Below are 26423 nucleotides of genomic sequence, written 5' to 3'. Positions count from 1 at the left end.
CTTGCTTCCCGAGACAGATAGTTTAATTGTATCTGAGTTGAATGCATACCACAGACACCATAAACAACTTAGTTTAATCAACCAGAAACATGGGCTCTCATAGATTGAAATTCATGTGAGGTTATGTTTCTATATAGAAAGCTATGGAGATGCTTGTTCCACAGGGACTTAAGAGTGAGTGTGGAGGATACTGACACTGTCCCCATGATTTAGACTGGACTGTCTATTGGCCCCACAGAGTGGGCACTCCATTAACAAGCAGTAATATTTATCAGACTGCACATTCAGGTGAATGTCCATTTAATCAATTTCTTTGAACAGGTCAACTTTTCTACAGAAAAAAAATTTCTATTTCTTCTATGATTTCTTTAATAACTTTCTCTAATTTCTCATTTATTTATAAGTTCTTTCTTTTCCCTAGTTTTTCTTCTCCCATCTATTTTCTATATACCAATTTAATTTTAATGCTTCTAAAGCACATGACATTGAAAAATTTGGGTTCACGAGTAGACAGTTTTCTCCTCTTTTCTTTCTTTCTTTTTTTAAATTATTATCTTGCCACTCCATCTTAGGATGTATTGACCTTCTTCAAAGAGGCACATGCTCTGTAAGCTTGACTGTCTCAGGTGACCCTCATTCTGATACCAAGTCTTCTTCTTTCCATTTAATTCCTAGGACTTTATTGTTCCCCAGTCCTATAATGTATGCATTTTTCTTTCTTAATTGGTACTTGCAAGTAGACAGGAAAACTCATTATGTCTAAAACTCATTTGGCCTTAAATTAATATTTTAGCTCTATCTGAAGAACCCCCCTGGAGACTCTATTTCAGAAAATAGATTGTGGCTAAACTCCTGTTTCTAGCTTTTATTTGTTTGCTTGATTGATGCCATCCCTTTGTTCTGAAAAGAAATTAGGGAAGTCATACCCTTCCTATAGGCCTTGAAAAGCAAGCGCTTAGCCTCAGCAGGAAGCAGATCAGGCTTCCGAAATGTTCAAGGCTCACATTGAAACCATGCACTCTGCTTTCAGAGGAGGACAGCAGCTTATAGTCACAAAGTCAGTGAAAGAACATCTGGGTCTGTGAGTGGAAAATGAGATTACCCAGATGTCATAAGACAAAGTGAATCTCCCGACTTTAGGAGACAAAGTATAATTCATAAATTTGGGTCCTTTCATTCCTGGGTGAATCCCACTTCTTCATATGGCCTACTTTCTAAAGATTGCATCACCCCTTTACCAAATTCATGATAAGAAAGTGCAGCTTGTCTTCCCAGGAAATTTTTTTTATTGAGGTCACATTGGTTTATAACATTATATAAATTTCAGGTGTACATCATATTTCGATTTTTAAGTAGATTACATCATGTTCACCACCCAGAGTGTAATTGCCAGCCTCACTGTACATATGTGCCCTTTTACACCTTTCAGCCTCCCCCTACACGCTTTCCCTCTGGTAACAACCAATCTGTTCCACATATCTATGCAGGATAAACAGTTCGTTTATTTATCTTCCACATACCAGTGAAATCATATGGTAACTGCCTTTTTCTGTCTGACTTATTTTGCTTAGCATAGTACCCTCAAGGTACATCCACATTGTCACAGATGGCATGATTTAATCTTTTTTATGGCTGAGAAGTATTCCATTGTGTATATATACCACATCTTCTTTATCCATTCATCCATTGATGGACCTTAGGTTGTTTCCAAATCTTGGTTATTGTGAATAATACTGCAATGAACATAGGAGTGCATATATTTTTTTCAATTCATCTTTTCATGTTCTTTGGATAAACACCCAGAAGTGGAATAGATGTATCATATGGTAGTTCTATTATTAAATTTTTGAGGACTCTCTGTACTGTTTTCCACAGTGGCTGCAACAGGTTGCATTCCCACCAGCAGGTTATGAGAATTCTCTTTTCTCCACATCCTCTCCAACACTTGCTCTTTTTTTTGTCTTTTTACTAATAGCTATTCTGAGGGGCGAGAAGTGCTATCTCATTGTAGTTTTGATTTGCATTTCCCTAATAATTAGAGATGTTGAGCATCTTTTCATGTATCTGTTAGCCATCTGTATATCTTCTTTGGAAAAATGTTCAGATCCTATGCCCATTTTTTAATTGGCTTGTTAGTTTTTTTTTGTTGAGTTGTAGGAGTTCTTTATATATTTTGGATATTGACCCCTTATGGAATATGATTTGCAAATATCTTCTCCCAATTGTTAGGTTGTCTATTCGTTTTGTCGATGGTTTCCTTTGCTCTGCAGAAGGTTTTTAGTTTGATGTAGTCCCATTTGTTTATCTTTTTTCTCTTGTTTCCCTAGCCTGAGAAGACATGATATTCAAAAAGGTACTGCTAAGACTGATGTCAAAGATCATACAGCTTATGTTTTCTACTAAGAGTTTTATGGTTTCAGGCCTTAGATTCAAGTTTTTAATCCATTTTGAGTTAATTTTTGTGTATGGTGTAAGATAGAGGTCTACTTTCATTCTTTTGACAGTAGTTGTCCAGTTTTCCCCACACCACTTATTGAATGACTTTCCTTTCTTCATTGTATATTCTTGGCCCCTTTGTCAAAAATTAGCTGTCCGTACATGTGTGGGTTTATTTCTGGGCTCTTGATTCTGTTCCATTGATCCATGTGTCTATTTTTGTGATAGTTTTGGTTACTATAGCTTTATAGTATTTTTTGAAACCAGGGAGTGTGATACCTCCAGCTTTGTTCTTTTTTCTCAGGATTCCTTTGGCTCTTCAGGGTCTTTTGTTGTTCCATATAAATTTTAGGATTCTTTGTGCTATTTCTGTGAAAAGTGCCATTGGGACTTTGATGGGGATTGCACTGAATCTAGGTTTTCTTTAGGAAGTATCTTCTCAGAAGACTTTTAAGATTTTTTTATTTTGTTTTCTTGCAACCAATTCCCCGGGATATAGTGGCCTAATTAATAAGTTGGTGGATCTCATAATCCATTAGACAGCATTATCCTGAGGAGGAAGCGATAGATGCTACTTAGTAGGAGTGGCCAGAGCAAGATCATGTCAATAATTTGATGCTGAATGAAAGTACAGTGCTTGGCCCAGGACACACACCAAGACTGGTGCCCAGAATGAAGGAATAGAGGGAAATTTCAATAACTGGAGTCAACACAGGGCTCTCTTCTCACCACCATGCTTTCTGCTCAAAGCAGTCAGTATGTCTGCCTCCAATCCTGGCCTCTCCAGTGACTTCCTGAGAAATCACTCACCTTCTTTTCACCTGGCTTTCCAGCCACAGGTCAGAGCTGCCCCACCTTCAGTGTAAGCCTTCTTTATTGCTCCAAATTCCTAGATGTATCCACATGGAAGGAGCAAATATGTTCTTGTTGGAAGAATGTTAGGTCTATCCCTGAGGATTCTCAGGGTGGGACAGATATTAAGTACTACCGATTCTTTGGTGGTAGACACTCCTTGTTTTCAAAATAGGATGGCTATGCATAGTGGAGGGTGGCTGTTATGTATTTATCTTATAATACACAAAAAGCTAAGCCCACCAATGTGTTCAGGGTTTTATAGCTTTATAGCCTTCATATTCCCAATCTGGGGATGTGGGGTGGGAGAGTAAGGGTCTAAGATATTGTGCTAGAAACTTGTAAGCTTTTGGTTTTGGAATTATTTGGCAAAAGAACTTATCCTAAGAGACTTCAGTTTAGGGTAAGTTTCAAAGGAAGATTATGAGAAGGCAGCAGTTATAGATGGTGAGTTGCATTTAGCATTTTGTGATGGTGGTGGAGGTGCTGGTGGTGGAGGTTGTGGTGGTGGTGATGGTGGTGGTGGTGATGGTGGTGGTGGTGGTGGTGATGGTGGTGGAGGTCGTGTTTGTGTGTGCAAGATGGGAGTATTTAGACCTTTAGCTTTTATCATTGTACACAAGGGAGAGAGGAAAAATTCACATAAAGTTAAGATTAAACATTTATTGTTTCTTCTATACATCCAATATTCCTAACTGATGTAACAATGCAAACACAATTTAATTCTTTCATCCGCTGATATGAACATTTGTAATAGGATGGAGCAGCTTTCGTGAGGAATACCTTGAAAGACTCATTGTAGGCAAATCCTGCACTTCTGGGACTCAGTGGTCTGGCAACCACATAGTAGAGGAGGAGAAGAGTTAATTAAAATACTGTAATAGCCGGAAAATTTGACGATCTGAACTGCAAAGGACTTAAGAAGTGGGAGGGGGCAACATAGCTAAGATAGCATGAGAGAGCGAGGGTCAGACAGGAGGAGGACTTCTGGGAGTGAAGGGCGAGCGAGGGTGGGATGGGTAGGATCTGGGAGGAGGAGAGATGATCCTCTGAGATTTCTAAAATATCCTTAGTTTTTATTGTTCACATCTTCTTTTTTTGGTAATAAGTAATTTTGGTGGACTCAAATTCAGGCTGGATTCTGGATTCAAGCTGGCATAGATGCAAACTGGAGCTGGAGAAGGAGAGGCCAGAGCTGGAGGGACAACTGGCTGTTGGATGGCATATTATGAACAAACTGAGGAAGGACCGTGTCTTCTGGTTTCTTGAAACTTTGGCCCAGCCCCAATGTTGGACCAATGGTCATCATATAAGGGATAGATGTTGGTCAGGGTCATCAGGGCTAAACTCCAGGCCAACAACGTTGACCCGGCCAAATTTAATTTTTCCAAAAGTCAAGGTTGATGCTCAGATCTTCATTTTCATAAATTTCTGTGGACACAAAACTACAGATATGTGATCCTCTAGAAGGGAGCCCCATTGGAGTTCTGTTCACTGCCTCATAATTACTTGAAAAATTGAGATACATATATCTGTGTTTGGTGCTCTGAATTTCTTTTACTATCTTGATGAACCCAATTCCATTCAAATAAATTATATATTCATTGAATGGTGGCACAGAATTTTATTTCTGTTGAAATAAAACAGAAATCTGTTGAATGAGAGGCTGTTGTACACCCCCCGTTTCACTTACACTAGTTCTTTTAATACTCACCATTCTCCTGAGTAGCTATTATAGTTCCTATTTTATTACTGAAGAAACTGAAGATCAGAGAGGTTAAGTAATTTACCTGGTATTATTCTGTTGTTGACAGGGGGGCCTCAGTGCTCAAAAGTGTGTGTGGAAGAGACATCATTTTTTCTGGACTGTGGTGGGCTAGAAGCCCTTTCACCAGTGCTCATGCAGTAAGAGCTGGGTGGGAAGGAAGAAGCAGCTGGACACAGGCCCAGATGCCATGCTGTATGTGATATATTCGTTCAGTCAACAAATATTTATTGAGTGCCTACCACATGCCAGGCCCTGTTTCAAGTAGTGAGAATAAAACTGTACAAAACTGTCCAGGGGCTGTGGACTCTCCTGATCCAGGAGGTTCTCAGCTTCTCTCTGGTCTGAGGTGTGGGGAGACTGGGGCCGTGGCTCTTTCTCCACCTCTGTGTTTATCAACCTGGCATTTGGCTGCTTCAATTTCTGACTCTACTCAACACTCCATCAGTGCTAGAGACCAACATAGCAGGGCAGATGGAGTGAGGAAAGGAGTGAGTAGCATTCTTCTCTCTGTTCCCCACTCCTCCTCTCCCCTCAAAATATCTCTTCCCTCCTCCTCCAGCTACAGGAGACGTCAGAGAAGGCCAGCAGCTACTAGTTATCTTGTGATCTGTATAGGAAAACAGCAAACTGTTACCCCACAGGTAGAATATTCATTACGCAAATAAGAGCATAAATTCCAATATCTGTGAAAGATTTATTGAAGAAAAAAATCATAGTAGAGTAGACTCAAGGTTATCCTTATCATAACATTATAAGGACTCTCTCTCCTTTGCGTTCAAATTTGCTTTCTTGAGTTGGGATAAAAGATTAATTTACAGGAATTGTGATAACATGGGCTGTGTTCATGGGATTTGTTACATATGAAAATAATAATTTCCTCCAGCTTTTCCATCTTTTATCATGAAGTTTCATATGACGTATACCTTTCCGATTTTCTGTCTTTTCCGTAGATGTGACAATGCCAAATGAAAAATACTTATGCCTCAATGTAATATTTTTTTAATCAGAGTTCTTAAAATAAAGATTTCCTAGTTAATGTGTACATATATATTTACAAAATGGAAAGTTCGTCTAGTAATTGCCAAAGAAATAATGGCTTTAATAACCACTGCTCCACTTGGCTGCTGCCTCCAAGCATTGTTAGAACAACAAGCCTCACGCAACTCCCTCGGGCCCTGTTTTCGTTGAAGGTTCTATTTATGCCTTTCTAATTTTGACTGTATTTTGACATTTTCAAATAAGTGTATGGCATCTGTTGAATAAATGATCACTCAGAATGGATTTGTCTCAATTATCACCCTGGTTTTAATGTCCTTGACTAGGCACTCACCTTCTCTCACTTCTGCCAGTCGTGACACCGGCATTTTTCCGGCAACATCAACCTCAGGAGGGACCTTGGAGATGCCCTTTGCCTTAAGAGGGGTCCTAAAACCCTAATTCTTTAACATTCCTCCTATACCTCCTGTTATTGCATTTCTATTGCATGCATGATTTTCTTCTCAAATCTGCCTTCAGCATCTTTAAGAGAGTAGTGTTTAGATGTAGCACATGTCGATCGCTCTGATACAAGGCTAATAGCCACATGGAAACCATCATGTTACAATTACTTTGCCTAATTATGATTTTTTTTGCTGTAAAACTCAGATTAAGCTTTGACAGCACCAGTTTTTAGATTCAGTTTTTCTGTCACATTCAATGGTGAATCATGCTTTGGTGATCCTATATGAAATATTTTCTTTAGTCTGAGAACTGCAAGATTTCCTTGAGGCATTGTATTTTCCTTAGGGCACTGTGTATTGTATGATCAGGTTTTCTTCTCCTCTTGAGCCGTTGAAATGTTAGAGTTAAATTTGGGCCATTCTCTAGCAACATGTGGGTCATTATGATATGCTTTCTTAGATTTGGCCAACTGGTTTTCCTTCGTTTCTTATCCCACCTTTAATTTATATATCTTTTTAAAGCTTATGACTTTTTAAAAACTGCCTTAAATCTATCTTGGACTAAACGTAAATAAATATATCTTGATGTGTATCTTCTTTAGCCTTTTAAGGTGTCATAATTACTTGGGCCTGTCCTGAAAGCACATTGGAAAATTAGAGAAACATCCTCTCTTTCTGGAATTTCTCTAGACCTCCTACAAACTTACCTTTGTGAAGCATAGTTTGGCAAACTGGTTTTTACTCTCTCACTTTTGACCTCCTTTCTCTTCTTAGCCCTCTGACGGATGGGCTAGTCTGAAATTGCCACTCTGGTTTTGGCCTTTGGCATCCTCCCAGCATATGTTCTGCCTCACTTCTCACCAAGGACAAGAAGTGTCCGACCCCATTGTCTACCTCAGCTCCATGGGATTCGTCCAAAAAGAGAATGGCATCAAGGCCCTGGACGTGTCTTCTACTTTAAGTCATTGTCTCCTATGACAGAAACCATTCTTTGATCATTTCATTCCCCACTAAACTCAGTTCGTATTTCAAACCCTCTTCAAAGTGGCCAGTTTATTTAACCACAAATAAAATTAACCTTAGATTGATACAGGATGGATAAAGCTTTTTTTTTGATGAGTGGAAAATATTGGGTCTGTCATTTCTAGAGTAATTTCTAGAGTGAGTAGGAAATATTAGATATTTTTTACAAAGGTGTATTGTAATATTGCTCTAGTCATGGAGTGAACGTATTTTTGTATGTTTGCGTGTTAACACATACACGCATATGCCACATTCATATTGTGCTATAACACTTCTTCAGTCATTCTTGAGGATTATTTAATCCCTCTGGCTTGTCATTTATAAAGACCATGAAAATTTAAAATCTGCATCAATATTCCTGTTCTGTCCCAGGTTCCTGCTTCATCACGTGATTTTTCCTCAAACTGAAGCTTAAACATTTCCTTAGGTTCTCCTGTGGTTTTTCCTGCCTACTTCTATTCCTTTATTTTTCACTCCTAGAATATCTGAATTTGTCATGTATAATATCTGATGGTTCATGTGCTTGAGAAATGCAAATATCTGAGGATAGCAGCTCTAGACCAACCAACAGTGGTTGTGGTTCTATTTCTTCCCTTCTGGCTTTTTGTTCTGTTTTATTGTTTGTTTGTTTTGTTTTGTTTTGTTTTGTTACAATTCCTGAACAGGGTAAGTTCATAGCCATGTGTTTTAGGAAACAATGAGAGATAAATATATAAATTCCTGATGAATTTAAGTAAGATGTGCAAATAAATAGAGAAGCCCTGAGGAGAAATTTAGATGATACAATTTAAACATGAGGTTCATGTGCCATCCTCTGACTAATGTAAGAAAATGTTTCTATGTCCAGCCTGTTTGTGAGTAATGGTAAATCTCATTCTTTTTAGATACACAAGACCATGGTCTATTTTATTTCACTAAAAATAGGACTAATCCTTCCCAAACTTATGAGAGTTGAACTACTGCAATGTTGACTATCAACAGTTGAATTCCTAAAACAAAAATAATTATGACTAGTTTTGTTTAAAATGTAGATGGGGCTCTATGGAAAAGAACAAAGATTGATGATTGCGCTGGAATAGAATTGGTTGGTTGCCAGCTATAAGCTTCAAGAGTGGCAGGTATGTTGTAGGGAATGAACCATGAGCTTAGTGTGAAATTCTCTAACTGTGTGACCTCGATGAAGTCTGTTTTAGTTATCAAAGGTACATTTTTAATAGACAAGAGCCTCTGGGATCCTGGGTGACGTGGAGAGGAGTCATAAATAAGTTTAACTAACAGAATCTTAAGGAATCTCACTGTCATAGCCTCAGAGCTGGGCCATGGGCATCTCCAACCTAGTTCCCTAATGGACCCTCCAAAAATGTCTTATAGGAGAGAGAAAAGAAAAACTCTTTCCTCTGAAACCTTAAAGCACTCTCCAATTATCATCATACACAGGATTTTGTTCAGGAAGATTCAGTATGCTATTTTAAACTCTGACCTTACTTTGGAGAAGTCAGTTCTCATATTTCTATTATTTATATATTCTCAGCATCCTCTACCAGTCCGTAGAATATCTGTTTTTTTTTTTTTTTGAGGAAGATTAGCCCTGAGCTAACTACTGCCAATCCTCCTCTTTTCGCTGAGGAAGACTCCATACCCATCTTCCTCTACTTTATATGTGTGATGCCTACCACAGCATGGCTATTGCCAAGTGGTGCCATGTCCGCACCTGGGATGCGAACCAGCGAACTCTGGGCCGCCGAAGTGGAATGTGCATACTTAACCGCTGCGCCACCAGGCCAGCCCCCGTAGAATATCTTGATATTTATTTTTCTCTCCAAATGTATTCACTAATTCAACAAATATTTATTGAATTTCCTATGTGACAGGTGCAGTGCTGAGCTCTGGGAACCCAAAGGTGAACAGAATCAGGAAAAAACAAAACACCTGTCTTTGAGGAGCTTAAGTAATTACCTCAAATATTTCCATAGGTAAATATAAAATTATCACTGTAGTAAGTGCTGTGAAGAGGAGATCTTGGTGCAATCGGTGCATATAATAGCAGCTTTTCCCTAATCACCAAGGTGAGGCCAGGCTTTCCTGAGGAAGTCATCATTGACCTGATATCTGATGGATGAGCATGAGGAGCTTGTTGAAAGGTGGGAGGAGGGGCATTCCAACTAGAAGGATGACTGTGAGTATGTCTTGTTTTTGGAGGGAGAGGGGTTAATGGAAAGTCATTGTGGCTGCAGTTGAGAGAGGAAGAGAGAGGGTGAGGCGAGGTAATCACTTTTGTATTGGGAAATACCATTCCACCCACCGTGTAGAGACTGGATTCAGGGCTTTCTCAGTGGATGCGGGTAGACCAGGCTGGGAGAACTGCCCTGCTTTAGATGGGACATGTTCATCGCTAGGGTAATGGTGATGGAGGAAAGCAGGCGATGTGAGCTGTTCTTAGAGGGTAAATTCAGCAGGACTTGAAGAGTGGGAGCTGAGGAAGCTGATGGTCAAGATCAGGGCAGAAGGTAAATTCCAATATTGCTTAAATATCACTGTGGAGGATAACATTGTGAAAACAAGAGGAATTTTTGACATGTTTTTCTGCTAGCAGAAAAGAAAATGCAGGCTGACCAAGAGTAGCTCCCCTTATTTGGACTAAAGTCACCCATAAGAAAGTCCCTAAAACTTTCTGACCTTTCAGTTTACTGAAATACTGCACGTGGAACGCTTTGTGATATGCATGTGTGTGTGTGTGTGTGTGTGTATAGATACATATGTAGTGCATTGGATTATATAAATATATGTTGTTATAACATATATTAAAACATATGCTGTTTATTATATTTTATATGTTAATGTATGATATTGAAGTTTTTATTGTATATATTGTTTTGTTTCTTTTCATCGAGGAGATCATAGTCTGGCAAATGTTGAGCCAATATATACATTAATACGATTTTAAATTAAGAAAAAAATCTGGAATCTATTCCCCAGATCTATTTTTTAACCATCTAAAATTAATGTGTTAGTAGGTTGATGCTTATTTTTTAAAGCCGACTGGATCGTAACTATCTTAATATATGGTGTTTAAAGTCTATTGAATATGAGTTCATTTTCATATATAACATGTTTAATATTTATGATTTAACAAAATTCCTTCGTGAATTTTCATATTTGTCTACTCTTGGCAACATTTTTAGAATGGGGTTAAGATCCGTTAGGAAGGAATATGAAGATGGGCCAGCCCGGTTGCACAGTGGTTAAGAAGTCCACTCGCTCTGCTTTGGCAGACCAGGGGTGTTCAGATCCCAGGCATAGACCTACACACTGCTCATCACACCATGCTGTGGCACCATCCCACATACAAAACAGAGGAAGATTGACACATATATTAGCTCAGTAACAATATTCCTCGAACAAAAACAGGAAGATCGGCAACAGATGTTAGCTCAGGGCCAATCTTCCTCCCCATCAAAAAAAAGAAGGAATATAAAGAAAAAGTCTCGTTTGTATTTAGTTTTTGACAGTTATCATTAGCTTATGCAAAAGGATAGTAAACCTTGGCAGCCAGGATGTGTGATCAGTGCCCTTCCAATTCTGCTGGTGAAGTTCCTTTCAGCATACCAAAACCACAGAGTAATTCTATGGTGTAGACAGAATGCCACTACCTATGGTAGAAAGACTAACCCTAAGGATATTGTGTAGTGAAAATAAAAGACAAATTTATTTTTACTCTAGTATTAGGATGCTGTGAGAAGGAAATCTACAGAGAGTGTGAGAGAGAAAGAGAGAAATGTGGATGGTCTTCTCATATGAGCCGTCCATTGGGGTGGTGGGAGAGGCCTTAGATAAGACAGGGTTGAGGTGGACTTCTCAAGGAGACTGCACAGCAGTCTGCCCAGAATGACCTGAGCACCGTTACCTTGAAGTTGCCAAAGTGGATCAGAGCGATGAGCCTTGAGGTGGGTTGAAAGCCAGTGGCATGCCATGTGGCCAAAGGGAAGCAGCCCACTGTGGAGACTGGGTTGAAACCAATGGACCAGTTTCTGGATAAAGGATCTGGCAAAAACTCAAAGCTCTGCAGTCAAGTAGGATTTAACTGGTGGCTGAGTTGATGAATAGAGGGCTGACACTCCCCAGGATCATCTTAATCTAAGTAATAGCTGCCATTTATTGAGTGCTACTCTAAGCTTTCTACATGAATTTAGTAACTTCATCCTTATTCATGCGCTATGAAGTAAATACTTCTATAATCTCCAATTTACAAATGAGGGAATTGAGCACAGAAAGGTTAGGTAACTTTTTCAGCATCACACAGATGATAAATGGAGAGCCAGAATTTGATGTATGGCGTCTGGTTCACAGGATGTGCTGTACGTGACATCCACGAGCACACCACCCACAGGCTATAGCAAGGAGGCCAGCATGTTTTAAAAGGAGCAAGGTTCAGGGCTCCAAATCCGACTCTCCACCTATTTTTGTAAATAATTTTTTATTGGAACACAGTCACGCTCATTCGTTTATGTACTGTCCCTGGCTGCTTTGATGTTACAATGTCAGAACTGAGTAGTTGTGACAGAGACCATGTGGCGTGCAAGACCTCAAAGACTCAGTATGTGGCCCTTGGCAGGGAAAGTTTGCCAACCTCTGTAGGAGACAAAAGATATCCAAAACTCTAATCAGATGGCATCCAAGGAGTGGCATGGATCCAAGGAAATCCCCCAATTACATGAGGATGCAAAAAATAACCACATCTTTGATGAATGTCTGGATGCCTTTATAGCTGAAAAAGCAGAAGGGAGCATTTTACCAAAGGGCTACCCGATGCTACTGAAACGACTTCTAATTATTGGCTTGGCCTAAACTGTAAGTTATAAGCTAGATGAGACTTTCAGTCAGAGGCTATGAAAGAATGCCAGGCAGTTATATACAAACAAAGAAATGTAAACACATTTTCAGTTTGGGGAGGAATACATAATTGAATTTACTATTTGGGTTTTACATTAATAAAACAAGTCTTTATCTGTGATACCGCCTGAAGTATTTATGGGTGAAATGGCACACTCTTGGATTTGCCCTAAAATACTAGAGCAAAAATAAATAAGAATCTGTGGAGTATGGTGGAAAAGGATAGCCAAACTATTGATATGTGTTGAAGGTAAGTGAATGATATATATATCAGGGTTTCTTATATCATTGTTTTTACTTTTGTGTGTTTGAAAATGTCCATAATCAAAAGAAATGAAAAAAAATCACTATATAACTTATTAAGACAGTTCTCATATTTTCTCATGAACTGAATGCAGAAAAACTCAGTATTTTCATCATATGCTTGTCACAACGTTCATCCCTTATTTTCTTTGTCCTAGCCATAAAGAATTGATGAATAGGCTGTAAGAAATTCCCAGAAATTGGCTCTAAGTATATTCAAATATACTGAGAAAGAATAAGTAAAAAAAGAAGGATGAGACACCTTTGGGGCAGTTACAAATTATTTGACAACTTTGTTTTGTCTTCTTTGTGACCCTTGCCAGTGTGAACTGGAACATGAGGGATGGCAAAGGGCACAGGAGAGTTCCCACCCACAGAGAATCGAGAATACACTTCCCTCCTCACTTTCCTTATTTCCCCAGTATCTAGATTATGTCGTGCTTGGGCTATACATCAACCCCTGTGGAAGAGACCAGATACACCAGACTTAAGAAAATATCTTTTGAAGATCATTTTCCTATTATTAAAAAAGGAGGAGGTGAAATATGCGTAAAATACCTCTTGTAGCAATTCATTTGAATATTACATCTTATCAACATATTTATGTTGTGTTTTAACAATGCTATCTAACATCTGTTGAAAACAGGGTTTCAGTATGTCAATCAAACTGACAGTTCTGAAAAAAAATCACAGAACATTTTTTTTGACATGTTCCTCTCCCAGTCTATCTCTGGCACTATAATTTCCATTTATCCCCAAATTATACATTAGTGCCTTCTTAATTTTCAAATATTTAAGATTTTTGATATTGTAAAATATATATTATGTATATCTATTTAAGGGAAATAATATGCTCTATATAGCCAGTTGGTTATTCTTGGGACCCTTATGGACTGCCCTGTACCAGGCATCAATGCAGGTGGAAGAGAAGTCGCAGGAAAGGGAACAGAGCCGTGTGTTTACCAAATTTACATTCTAGAGTTTGAAAATCAAATTGCTGCTCTTGTATTCAGTTCATCTACATCCTAACAACAGCCTGGGGGTCTAGTGGTTAACATGCAGCTCTGTCACCACCCCACTGAGGCTTGAGTTCATTTCCCCAGTCAGGGAACCACACCACTCGTCTGTTGGTTGTCATACTGTGGGGGCTGTGTGTTGCTGTGATGCTGAAAGCTATGCTAGTGGAAATTTAAATACCAGCAGTGTCACCCATGGTGGACAGGTTTCACTGGAGCTTCTGCACTAGACAGACTAGGAAGAAGGACCCACCCATTTCCAGAAAAAGTGGCCATGAAAATCCTAGGTGAGGCAGCAGCAGAGTGTTGTCTGATATGGCACCACAAGGTGAGAGGATGGCTAAGAAAGACCAGGCAGGGTTCCGCTCTGCTCGATATAAGATAAGGCACACTAGGAGTTAGCATTGACTCCAAGCCACTAACAACAAAAAGTTCTAACCCATTCTGAACTTAGAACCTCCCACTATAATTATATATTTTCTCACAGTTTCTTTGCATTTTTATTTTTTTAATTCTACATTTAGTTTCTATTTTTATTATTGTATGTGTGTGTTTTCTTTCCTTTTTTTTTGGTAAATGTTTGACTTTATTTCTAATAATGAAAAACTTTATCCTGATTGGTAGTTTTAAGCTTAAATTTCACCTTGTCTGACGTTGGTATTGACAATTTTGTTACTGTTATACTTACTGTTATTATTATTATGAATTTTTGTTTTTGCTTTGACCTGCTATCTTTTTGCCCAGTCTTCTTTTATTTGCAGCTATTGGTGGTCACTTTGCATTAAGGATTTTGGGGTTTTTTTTTTTTTTGGTGTGTGTAAACAGACTATGGCTTGAGTCTTTTATAAATCTAATAAGCTCTCTTTTAATGTTCAAATTGACTCCATTTATATTGAGGGTGACAATATGTGTAATTTTATTCTTTCCATCTTACTTTATTATTTGTTTTACGTTTTACTGTTTGTTTCTTTTTTTATCCTTTTCCCTATTATTATTTTTTTTTTTCAGTTTGGTCAAGTTATAATTTACTTCCTTTTCCCACTTGATCGCTTGGGAGTTCTGTTTTTTAATTCCATTAAAGGTAATCTTCTGCTGAAGAAAAAGCTCATGCTGTACTTTAAATGATAATTTTATTGTAACCTACATTTATTTGGCTAGTATCAATTATTGTTGTTTTTAGTGCTTTCAATTCAAGTCTGCCCCTAGCGACTGTATGTATAGCAGAGTGGAAGCCCACCTGGCCTTTTGTTGCCATCCTCTCACTTTTGGGTGCTATATCAGATTTTTGGGAAGTGGGTGGCCAGGTCCTTCTTTCTAAGCCTCACTTTTATATAAGGCATAAAAAGTTATTGCAAGAGAATCCATACCAACCTCACAGTCACTGTAGCTAGTTATATTAAAATTAATTAAAATTAAAAACTTCATTTCTCAGCCCCCTCTAGTCACATTTTAACTTATTGAGTCATACGTGGCTAATGGCTACCATATTGGATAATGCGTATTCAGAGATCATTCTAGTCATCACAGAAAATTCTGCTGAAGCAAACTGGTTTGTATATGTAGTATATACTTTATAAACATTTTGGGGCATATATAATAAGATTGGTAAGGTCATTGTTAGTAGGTTAAATATTAAAGATAGATAAATAAGTTCAATTTCCTAAGACAAACATAAAAAGAGCAATACAATTTCACACCACAAACCAGTTAAAATAACATCAGTGTCTTAAGTGAGGGGTTATTTAACAATAAATCATTTTGGTTAAGTCAGGATGTCCCCAGAGAGCTTCCTGCAAACAAAGCAGCCAGGACTCAATTTCATGATGGCAAGATTTCGAATAAGTTTAAATCTGACAAGAAAGGACCTTCGCCCCAACATGCCTAATATGTCTAGACTTTTTCTCCTTAAGATATCTGACTTGTAAATAGTCTGAGGCTTTTACCATTATCTCAATAACGGGTTGTAATGGCTGGCTTATTGCCATGTGTTCTCAAAGCACCTGTGTCAACAGTCTTTCTATTTTTTAAGATTATTCATTAAGTGTTCGATGAAACATGTGGCCTTGAGGTTTGACCACCATTTTATCTAGGATGAATTAAATCATTTGGAGACTCAACATTTTATTTCACTTTTCTAGCATTAATAATCAAACATATAGCTCTTTACCACTAGACAGGAATAAGATGTACTCTACTTTATCCATCAAGACGCTATCAAGGTACTACAGTTCTCCTTCCCACTCAGGAAAGATAAACCCTAAAGTAATTTTAAAATTCCTTCCCACATACACACATACACATACACATGCACAGAAGGACACACAACCTGCCACTGTCCCATCTTATCCTCTCCGATTCATCAGAGGACTCTACTATAATTTATTTGGAGGCTCATGTCATACTTTGAATATTGTCATCAGATGGGGCATATGACATAAAATTTTTAAAGTCATTGTAATATTCTTTGTTGTAGTAAAATTAGAAAAAACACTTTAACACTTCTCAATAGGAGATGCATATAAATGTGTCTGCTTTCTCCTTTATTGATATTTAGTTGTTTTAAATTTTGCTGTTGCATTCCTGAAACACATAATGATGTTTCAGTCCATGACGGACAACATATATGATGATGGTCCCATAAGATTGGTACCATCTAGCTTAAGTACGTAGTAGGCTATACCATCCAGATTTGTGTAAGTACTATAGGGGAGGAAGAAATTTTCCTCTACTCTTCTCGGTTCTTCTGGCTGGTCTAAAATTAAATCTGATGAGATAGATTAACAAGAGAAAAACAAGCAAAAGTTTAATAACATGTATACATTGAAGAAAACCAAGTAACTTGCAAAATGGCTGAAGCCTTCACCTTAAATACCATCCGCAGCTAAAGACAAAAGATGTTGAGTGTGGGGAGAGTCAGGGAGCTCAAAGACAAGGAAGGCAAGTCACAGGTAGGTGAAAAGGAGCACACGTTTGGAGAACAAGTGTTCCTTTGGCCACACAGAAACAGAAGAACACAGAGAGAGCCCAACAAACAGGCTTTTCTAGGTCCCTCTCTGTCTACCACCCAGTTCACATTCTGCTAAGGTGATGGCTTGCTTCCTGAGACAGGTTTTTTCATCTAAATTCTTTTAGCCAGTTAAGGAGGGGACAACAAGAAAAACTTTCTGAGTCTTTTGTTTCTTAAAAATCATCAGCCTAAAATAGTTCTCATGTTAAAGAGATGCATTTTGGGATGGCAAAGTTTGTTCCCCTTTAGTACACTCTATGATGTTTGCACAACAGTGAAATCGCCTAATGACGCATTTCTCAGAATATGTCCCTGTCGTTAAGCGATGCATGACTGTACAAGCAACACAGCAATGAATAACATTTTTCTTTCTCATGTATTCAAGTATGTCTAGGATGCATTCCCAGAAGTAGACTTATGGTATCAGAGTATATGTTTGTGTATTTTGTTGGATAGTGCCAAATTGTTTTCCAAGCATTTCTACAAATCAGCTCTTGTACCAGAAATGAAGGGAAATACCTGTTTTTCTGCAGTTTCACCAACAGACTACATTGTCAACATTTTAGAATTTTGGAATTTTTTTCTGGCCAATCTGATAGGTGAAAAATTGTACCACCATCCTCTTTACATTTATTTTTCTTATTTTAACGGTGACTGAGCTCTTCTCAGATGTCTAAGAGTCATTCATGATTCCTGTTTCCTAATTGACTATTTGTTTCTTGGCCCATAGCTTCTCCCTTGCATCATTGTCTTTTCCCTATTTTCTAGGAGCACTTTATGTATTAGAAAGATGAGCTCCTTTTTGGAGTAATTTACAAATAAAAGTTATTTCTCAAGTTTATTGCAGTTGTCTTTTGATTTTTCCTAAGCGGTTCTTTTTCCACAGAACATTTAAAAATAGACTTTTGTAGTTGAGTTTATCTTTTTTTTTTTGGCTTCTGGACTTTCTAGATTTGGAGCCATTGTGTGGGTGGGGATAGACTAGGTCATGCTATTCCTAGCTCATGTGGCTGTGGGCAGAATTCAGTTCCTTGAAGTTATAGGACTGCATACCTGATTTCTTGCTGGCTGTCAACCTGGGGCTGCTCTGAGCACCTAGTGGTCCTTGCAGCTCCCTATCCTATCCCTTTTGATTAATTTAACGCCAGCTGTTCAGGGACCTTAATTACATCTGCACAGCCCTTCTCCTTTGCCATATAATGTAATCTAATCCCGGAATGGCATTCTGTCATGTTATGGTTACAGGTCCCACCTACACTCAAGGGGAGGGTCTTCCTGCCACAGATCTTCTTGGAATTTCTCTTTTGATCTCCAGGTTCATGTATCTTTGAGTTCACCAGTTCCTTGAAACAAGTTTATAATGCATTTTAATATCTCGGAGGACCAATTTTCTCTCCTTGCTCTTTTTTAGGAGCTTCACTGGCTTATATTTATTTGATATGATTGCCATATTGACTTTAGAATAAATTTATCTTGTTAAAAGGGAAAAACCTTAGAAAATTTTATGAGGACAATGATGATATCTAAGTTAACTTATGGAGAACATGGAGATGACAGGGAGATTTTTTGTTTATACAGATGACTTCTCATTTGTTCAGGATTTCTTTGGTTTCAATTAGTAGCATTTTAATTTTTTCCTATCCTAGTTCTTATGTATGTTTTATTGACTTTAAGATATTTTATCTTTTTGTTCTGGTTATAAATGGGATCACTTACTAATATATCTTATAGTAGTTATTTTCCTACATGCAAAATACTGATTTTAGTATATTAACTTTGTATGGTGATTTTTAGTTGATTCTCAAACTTTCCATACAATTCTAACTGCTGTAAGTGATATTTCTTCTCCTCCTTTCAAATTTTATATATCCAATTTCTTTCATTTTTCCAATTGACTAAAATATGGTTTTAAGGAATACTGATGAGACGGAACATCATTTCCTTATTCTCATTTTTGTAGGAATGCCTATAATGTTGCACATTAAGCATACTACCATTATAGTCTGACATAAATATATTACTCCAGGAAAAGCTAGTATCTATCCATCAGTATTTTTTTTCAGTTTTAATGATATAATAGACATAGATCATTGTGTTCGTTTAAGGTTTACAGCATAATGATTTGATATTCGTATATACTGTGAGATGATTACCACAATAAGTTGTCACCATTGATTACTATTTTATTGATTTTTCATATAAGTAGTTTAATTATGTTAATGTACTTTTTAGCATCTGTTGAGATGATTATATGATTTTTCTTCTTAGGCTTCTTAATATGACTTTTATATAAATAGATCTAACAATGAACCATTCATCCCTTCCTGATATTAACATCACTTGAACGTGATCTATTTTTTTTTTTTTTTTAACATACTACTGCCTTCAATTTGCTGATATATTATGTGGGGTTTTTACAGTGCTATTTTTAAATGACGTTGATGTGTCGTTTTATTTCCTGTGCCATCTTGATCAGGTTCTGGAAGGACTGTTAGACACTCTTCTTTAAGACTAATTTGAAAAGTTTCCTTTTATTTTATATTCTAACACAGTTGAAATGATATTAGCATTATCTGCTTTAAATATTTGAGAAAAGTCTCCCATGAAAACATCTGAGTCTGTTGATTTTTTTGACTAGGGAAGCTGTTCTTTTCAATTTGATCTATTTCGTCCATTTAGATTTTGAATCTTGCTCTAATGGCTTTAGAAAATTGTTTTCTTAGACTCTTATTCATGTCGTACAGCTTTACCTATATGAAAGTTCTGATTTTCAATATCATTCTTTTAAAGAATTTGTCATCAAAATCTGAATTTTTTTCTGACACAAAGTTAGGAACTTTTTTTTTTATTCTTAGTTGGAGGAGTTCTTTGTTTTCTCATTTAGTCGTTAATTTCTTATTGTATTTTTTTAATTAAAGAACACTCTGTGCACTTTTATTGATATATTTTGTGTGCTATTTTATACTCAATTTTTGTTCCTGTCACATGGACACATAAAAATTATACTCTCCATTACGGAACAAATGTTAATTTTATACATACAAACACATACACATTTGCCCATAATTATATGCACATGTCAATAAGATCTATATTATTAATTATGTTATTTAGACTTTTCTATGTTTACTTATTTTTACTCACTTCATCATCATTGTCTGTGAGAAATGAATTCAAGTCCTTTATCATTGAAGGGGGCAGTATTAACTTGGTTCTTTTCATGTTCAAACATGTGTGTGCTTTTATGATTAAGTGAGAGATATGAAATCATTGGCTCATCCTTTTTTCTGGAATATCTTCTAGGTTGTTGGATGATGTGGAGAAATCTAAGACTACTAGTCTGGTATTTTTCTTTTAAAAATTTAGAAAAAAATGTTTTGAGCACTAAGGGAAAAACTATCAAGTCATTTAACACTTCTAGTACGTTTACCAATATGTTTCACAGTGTTGACTATATTAACCAATTTTTTCTGATACTTATTCTAACTTTCTTTGAACTTTGAGTCGTCCTCTTTATTTTACATCTTTTTTGTTAAAAAACTCTAGGGGCCAGCCCAGTGGCATAGCAGTTAAGTTTGAGTGTTCCACTTTGGCAGCCCAGGGATTGCCTGTTCAGATCCTGGGTGTGGACATGGCACAGCTTATCAAACCATGCTGTGGCAAGCATCCCACATATAAAGTAGAGGAAGATGGGCATGGATGTTAGCTCAGGGCCAGTCTTCCTCAACAAAAAAGAGGAGGATTGGTGCTTGATGTTAGCTTAGGGCTAATCTTCCTCCAAAAAAAAAATCTATACTATTTAACATATTAAAAATAGAGTCTGTAATATTTCTTCTGTCTCACTGTGTAGACTTTCTTCTTCAGGGACTTGAATTACATATATTGAACTGCCTTAGCTGATATTCTACATTTCTCATTTTCTCTGTAAGCCACTTTGTTTTTTTCTTTATTTCTCTTTCCTTTTATTTCATTTTTTGTTTCTACCTGTAATAACTTTTTCTCCAAACTTATCGACAGATAGGATCTCATTTTTCTCTTTCAGTTTTATCGTTTTTGTCTTTTTCTTTTGGTGAGGAAGATTGGCCCTGAGCTAACATCTATCCCAATCTTCCTCTCTTTTGTATATGGGTTGCCCCACAGCATGGCATGATGAGTGGTGCTGGGTCTGCACCTGGGATCTGAACCTGCGAACCCCAGGCTGCCGAATTGGAGCACGTGAGCTTAACCACTATGCAACCAGGCCATATATTTTTTTTAATCTTCATGGACTATGTCCATGTCATATATATTTTTTTAATCTTCAATTTCTTTCCTAACCTTTGGCAGCTTATATTTGTATGTCATCTCTTCTATGCTTAACTATCTTTCATATATTTTACGTTTATGCTCTATGTTTTTTTTTCTTCATAAGTGTGATTACTCCATGAATTCTTTTTTAATTCTTCGTTAAATATTTGGACATATTTTCCTCTGTTTCATGGCAATCGTTTTCTCTTGTGGGTGGATATATTTTGTTGCTATTTTTGATAATTTTTTCTTATACTATCTTGAACTCATCTTTGTTTATGAAGGCTGTTTCCTGAGATTCCAATCTCTTATCCCAAACAAGAAGTACATTTATTTGAACCTCCAGAGAGCCTCTCACTTTCAAGAAGGGTATTTCTGTTGGGCCCTTGGAGACTTTTCTGCTTCTGTCCTCTCTTCACGTGACCTATGTGTCTTCTCTTGCCTTCCCCCATGTGGTTTCTACTTGATCTCAGCTCCCTACGGAGGCCCTTATTTGTGTTTTTGAATATCATGATTCTAACTGTCACCTGATGTCTCTGAAAATGGAGTTGTGTGTATTATTTTCATCCTTACTTCTTTATGATTACAAGAAGAATGAGAGGGAACATTCCGACATAGACAGCCATGTTCATACCAAGATTTCTTCCTCCTAAATTTTAGTTCATGTATTAATCTGTAACTCTCAGAAGCTATAATTTTTAGGATCTTTCTTGATTATTTTATTTGTACTTATTGGATCTGGCTGTAGGACTTCTTTTGTGTGCTAGAATTTTCCTTTATCTGCTCCCTGGGACTCAGGTTGAGCTCTGTATACATTAATTTGGAGCCATGCCATGAATGGTAGGAAGTGTAGGTCTCTGCTACTGTGCTCCAAAGGTGGAGCAAAAGGGTGATGTCAGTTCTCTACTTAGGGGAAGCCTCTTTGTTTTCCTTCTCTTCCAGATGTTCCAGCCTCAGGTATAGACATGACTCACTACTAGCTTATCTCTCCATCAGCTATTTGGGAGCTAGAGAAGTCACAGGTATATTCCTATGACTGATGCTACTTTTTTTTTTTCCTGGCGTCCATAGGTTTCTGCAGGTCATGTACTTGCCAGGATCCACCATGATTGTCCTCCCCTGCGACTCTCCAGCATTAATTTCCAAGATCTCATCGAGCTCACAGTAGGGAAACTCCTGATCCAGCTCTGGACTTCAGGACCATGGACAGTGTCTGAGGCTTCACCAGCACCTTCCATATGTTGTGTGGGGTGTTTTGGGAGTGAAAGAGAGCCCATATGCTTTTAGGCTACCATTTCCCATCTTTTCCCCAATGTTGCCCATGAGTAGGCTTTGTACAAATTGCTGTGAGATTGCAGAACTAGAGAAAAATAAATTGGTACAAGCTTTTAACACACCTCTTTATATTTAAAAATGGTCATGGGTAAATCTTTGAAAGAAAACACCTCCCACATTGCCACTTGCTGTACTTCAAGGTCTGTTAGTTGAAGTGATAGTGCTTCATTTCTTGATTTGCTTTGCATCAAAAAAAAATACTCAAAAAACTAGAAGTCCTTGAAGATTCCCTCTACCGATTGCTTCATGGTTTCTGTCCTGTAGGGTCCCGCTCTGAGCATTCAGGAGAATCCATATTTCTGCATGCACACTGTCCTACTTTAGGGAAGCTGGGTAGGCGATAGTCTGACTTCAGGAAAATAACGTGTATTCCAAGTCATGGGCCAAGGTAGGTCAGTAAGAAAAGGAAGGCTAAATAATTCACCAAACCAAGAATCAAGCAAGGAGCATGTGTCAGGAACAGGAGCATGACACCCTTGACTAAGGGTGTTAGGGAGGAGAGAGTCAAAGGTGGATGTTTGAACAGGTAAATTGGAGGGTGTCCTAAGCTGGCACAAAATGTTGGCACCTTTCAACCCAAATTGTTTCTCCCAATTCTGTCCTTTGTTTGATGTATCTTCGGTTGTTATTATTGTTATTATTATTATTGTTATTATTGTAACGCCAGCCTCAACCCTTCCTTCTCCCTCAATCCTCTTAACCAATAGGTGGCCATTTTATCTCCAAATCATTTTTGCAATCACACTCCCTCCACTTCTTGCTATAAGTTCCTTTCAGTTATAGCTCCTGAATAATTGCCGTGCCCCTCAACTGGCTTCTTTGGAAGCCTACAGTCTCGCCCTCCAATCTTTCCTTTCCACTGCTGTCAGTGTAATCTTTTCATGTAAGAGTGACCTCCAATTGTAAGCGTGGCATTGCTGCAGTAGCATTCATCTCCTTCATTCCTGCACTTTCCATCTTGTGAGTAGAATGTTAAAGTGGGCACCCAAAAGGTGCTGTTACTTATGCTCTGTTTCCTGAGTAAGTCAAAGAGGTGAATTATGGATTTTTCTATCAGGCAGATTCAGATTGAATGCTGTTCATTTCTGGGTTTATGTCTATTATCCTGCAAATAATGAGTATCCCCCAAATGGTAGTGTGCTATTATGCTGTGGGGATAGAAGGATTCTCTACAACGTAAAACTATTTTTATACAACTATCAAAGTAGTCTGGAGATTTCAACTTTCACTCAAATAAAATTGAAAGAAAATGAATAACATTGAGACAACTGAGCACAAAAGAATAATATTGTATTTTCCAAAATATACACATCAACCACTTTAGGCTATTGTACGTGAAAGGGCCATAAGGGTAGCTGAGTTGAATATGCCAGTAATTTCTTTCAATCATTTTTTTCCACTTACAAAATACTGTAAGAAGTGTATCCACAGAGGGCTACATTTTTGACAGAGGCAGAATGCAAAACCTGGAGAAGCAGATGTTCATTCTTTGGCCAACAATAAAAATTTCTCTCTCTCATTTTCTGTCCCCTCCTCCCCTTATCTAGGTAGAAGGAACTCATTTAAGGAAATGTCAAATCTCAGACAAGCCTCAGCACTAGAAGTTAACTAGTCAGTGTAGCCAAACGTGGGGACACTTTCGTATTGCTCCCCTTGAGGATGGGCCAAGTAAGGGTGACATTTCTTTCTAGCTTCTCCCCTCACTACTGATCAGATATTCCTCTGAGATGCCTAGTAGGAATGAGCAACGTATCTTCCAGGAAGTGAGATCATCTGACGTTATTTCTGAACTGAATGTTCAGTGGACCATCAGTATTTCAGGTTATTGTTTCCTTTTAGGTTGACCAGATACCCATACTTTCATCTTAACTTCTCCTGTGCAGTATAATGAAATGATCTCTTGGCTTGTTCTCTTTTCCACCCATGTAGAAGTGGAGACAGACCAAGTAAATGGCTGTGAAACAAATGATTTTATGATTGATATAGCACTCACTGGTTGTGCTGAAAAGTGAATATCTTTATTTTTTGGTAGAGTTACAAAAACCAAACCAAGACCAAAACCTGGAGGATATGGACATGGAGGGTGTCGGGTAGGATCAGGAAAGTAGAAGAACAAATGAGGTTTTGCTACTTGGTAGTTACTAGGAATTTACGGAGTACCTTCCATGTGCCAGTTACTGGGTACCCTGCCTGTGTTATCTCATTTAATGCTCACAGCATATCTGTGAAGGAGGTACTATAATTTCTAACTGTTCTACCATTTTATAGACAAGGAAACTGAAGCATAGAGAAGTTGATCATCTTGTCCACCATCATTCAAGTAGTAAATGGTAGACCTGGGGTTGACTGCCTGTGATCATAATCACCTTGATAGTCTGAACTCAGTCTTACAGGTTCTATCCCAACCACTTCATCATGATTACAGGACATTCTGGCTGTATTCCTTGGAACGAATTATTTAAGCTCTTTGGAAAGTCAGGACAGTAAAACATATACGATACAGGTGTGTGAGGAGTTAGTGATGTCACATAATGAAGCATCCAGGACAGAAGCAGATGCCATCTTCACACTCGACAAATATTGGTTCCCTTCCAGTGGTGATTCTCTTTCTCCTGAATATTCACAAGTGGATATGTTCTTGTTTGTTCTGTATCACTACTGGGTAACATGGGGCTCTCACACAATAACTAATCAGCAGAAAATGAAGAATTAGAGAGCAGGAGGCTTGATTCACATAATTTTTGGAAGTTGACTCTTCTGAAGAATGCTACTGAAGGCATACTCGCGTATCTGAGTCCATATTGCGGAGGCAAGGATTTTAGTCAGGGATTTGAGAAAAGTATTCCAAATAGGCAGCCAAAGTTATCCCTAGAAAAACTCACATACAAAAAGGAAAAATTGGCAGAAGATTTGGAATGCAAACAGATAGAAGATGAAGACTCTGTGATCTCCTTTCCACCTCTTTCCCTACCTTTGCCATCTCCCAGCTCCTAGAACCTACAATGAAATTTGACCTGAAAGGCAGCTGCCCAGAGTGATTATCTTCAAACCAAGCTGTACATAATGGAATTCCAGTCTTTCCTGAGATTTATTGTGATTTGGAATTTGGATATGGGAATTTTTAAAGATGGCACCCACTGCGTAAAAGAGATTACTTCCAAAGTAGGGGCAAAGGATCACAAAACGAGGAGATTGTGGGCAATATCATTAGCCCATGGAGCTTAGATAAATTATACCTCCTCTTTGAGCTTTGGTTTTCTTACCTGTATAGAAAGATAATAATTCCTCCTCAATCAAAAGACTATACTGAATTAAATGATGTCTGTAAAGATTGATCGATCTTGGATTGATAATTGAAAACCACCATACAAATGGAATTGTTGCTATTATCATTATGATTATTATGTCATCTTTTAGTTGAGCCATTCCTGAATGTGGTGTCCTGATTACTGTCCTTTAAGGGCCTAGTTTGTGCTGCATGAACACCCTAGTTCTCAGATGCCATCTCTTGAATGACCTTACCCACGTCACTATGGAGCAGTAAGCATTACCAGCCTTGCTCTCTGAAAGGACCTCTTCTATTTCCATGAAGGTGTTCTCAGGAAGATGGGGTAACCCACAAGCAGCCTGGTGATGGCTGTGTAATTGGGGAGGGACGCTGTCCCCAGGCCAGTTAAGGTCAGACCCTATGAATGTGTGTCAGCATCAACAGACATGAGTTTATGTATTCCAAGCCAGCAGTTGGGAGACCTTTACAGGACTAACTGCCCATCCATCTCATCCCCTCTCTGGCAGTTGAAGCCTTGGAGGAAAACAAAGGAATGGCTAAATGGACAGTGCTAAGTGCATATGTGTAAGATGGGACCGTTCTGAAAGTCAAGGCTCTATCTGCTTGAACGTGAGCTCTCTGAATCTGATTTGTTTTTTCCTCTTGTTCTAACTCTTATTCTAATGAAAGAAGAGCCAGATTTAACTGGTTGGAAATTTGAGCTCTGCTGGTTAGTAACCAGCCATATAGGCTTGGGCAAGTTACTCAACCTCTCTAAGTGTCACTTAGTTCATGGGTA

General features: G+C 37.9%; 1 protein-coding gene across 14 annotated transcripts in view; it reads left to right on the top strand.

Annotated features, from left to right (window-relative positions):
- NRG3 (neuregulin 3) overlaps positions 1 to 26423 on the top strand; it is a 1011706-nt gene that overhangs the window by 382048 nt on the left and 603235 nt on the right. The window lies entirely within an intron of this gene.

This window comes from Equus przewalskii, chromosome 1, assembly GCF_037783145.1.
Source record: "Equus przewalskii isolate Varuska chromosome 1, EquPr2, whole genome shotgun sequence".
Lineage (NCBI taxonomy): Eukaryota > Metazoa > Chordata > Mammalia > Perissodactyla > Equidae > Equus > Equus przewalskii.
This window is presented reverse-complemented; position numbering and strand designations above follow the sequence as displayed.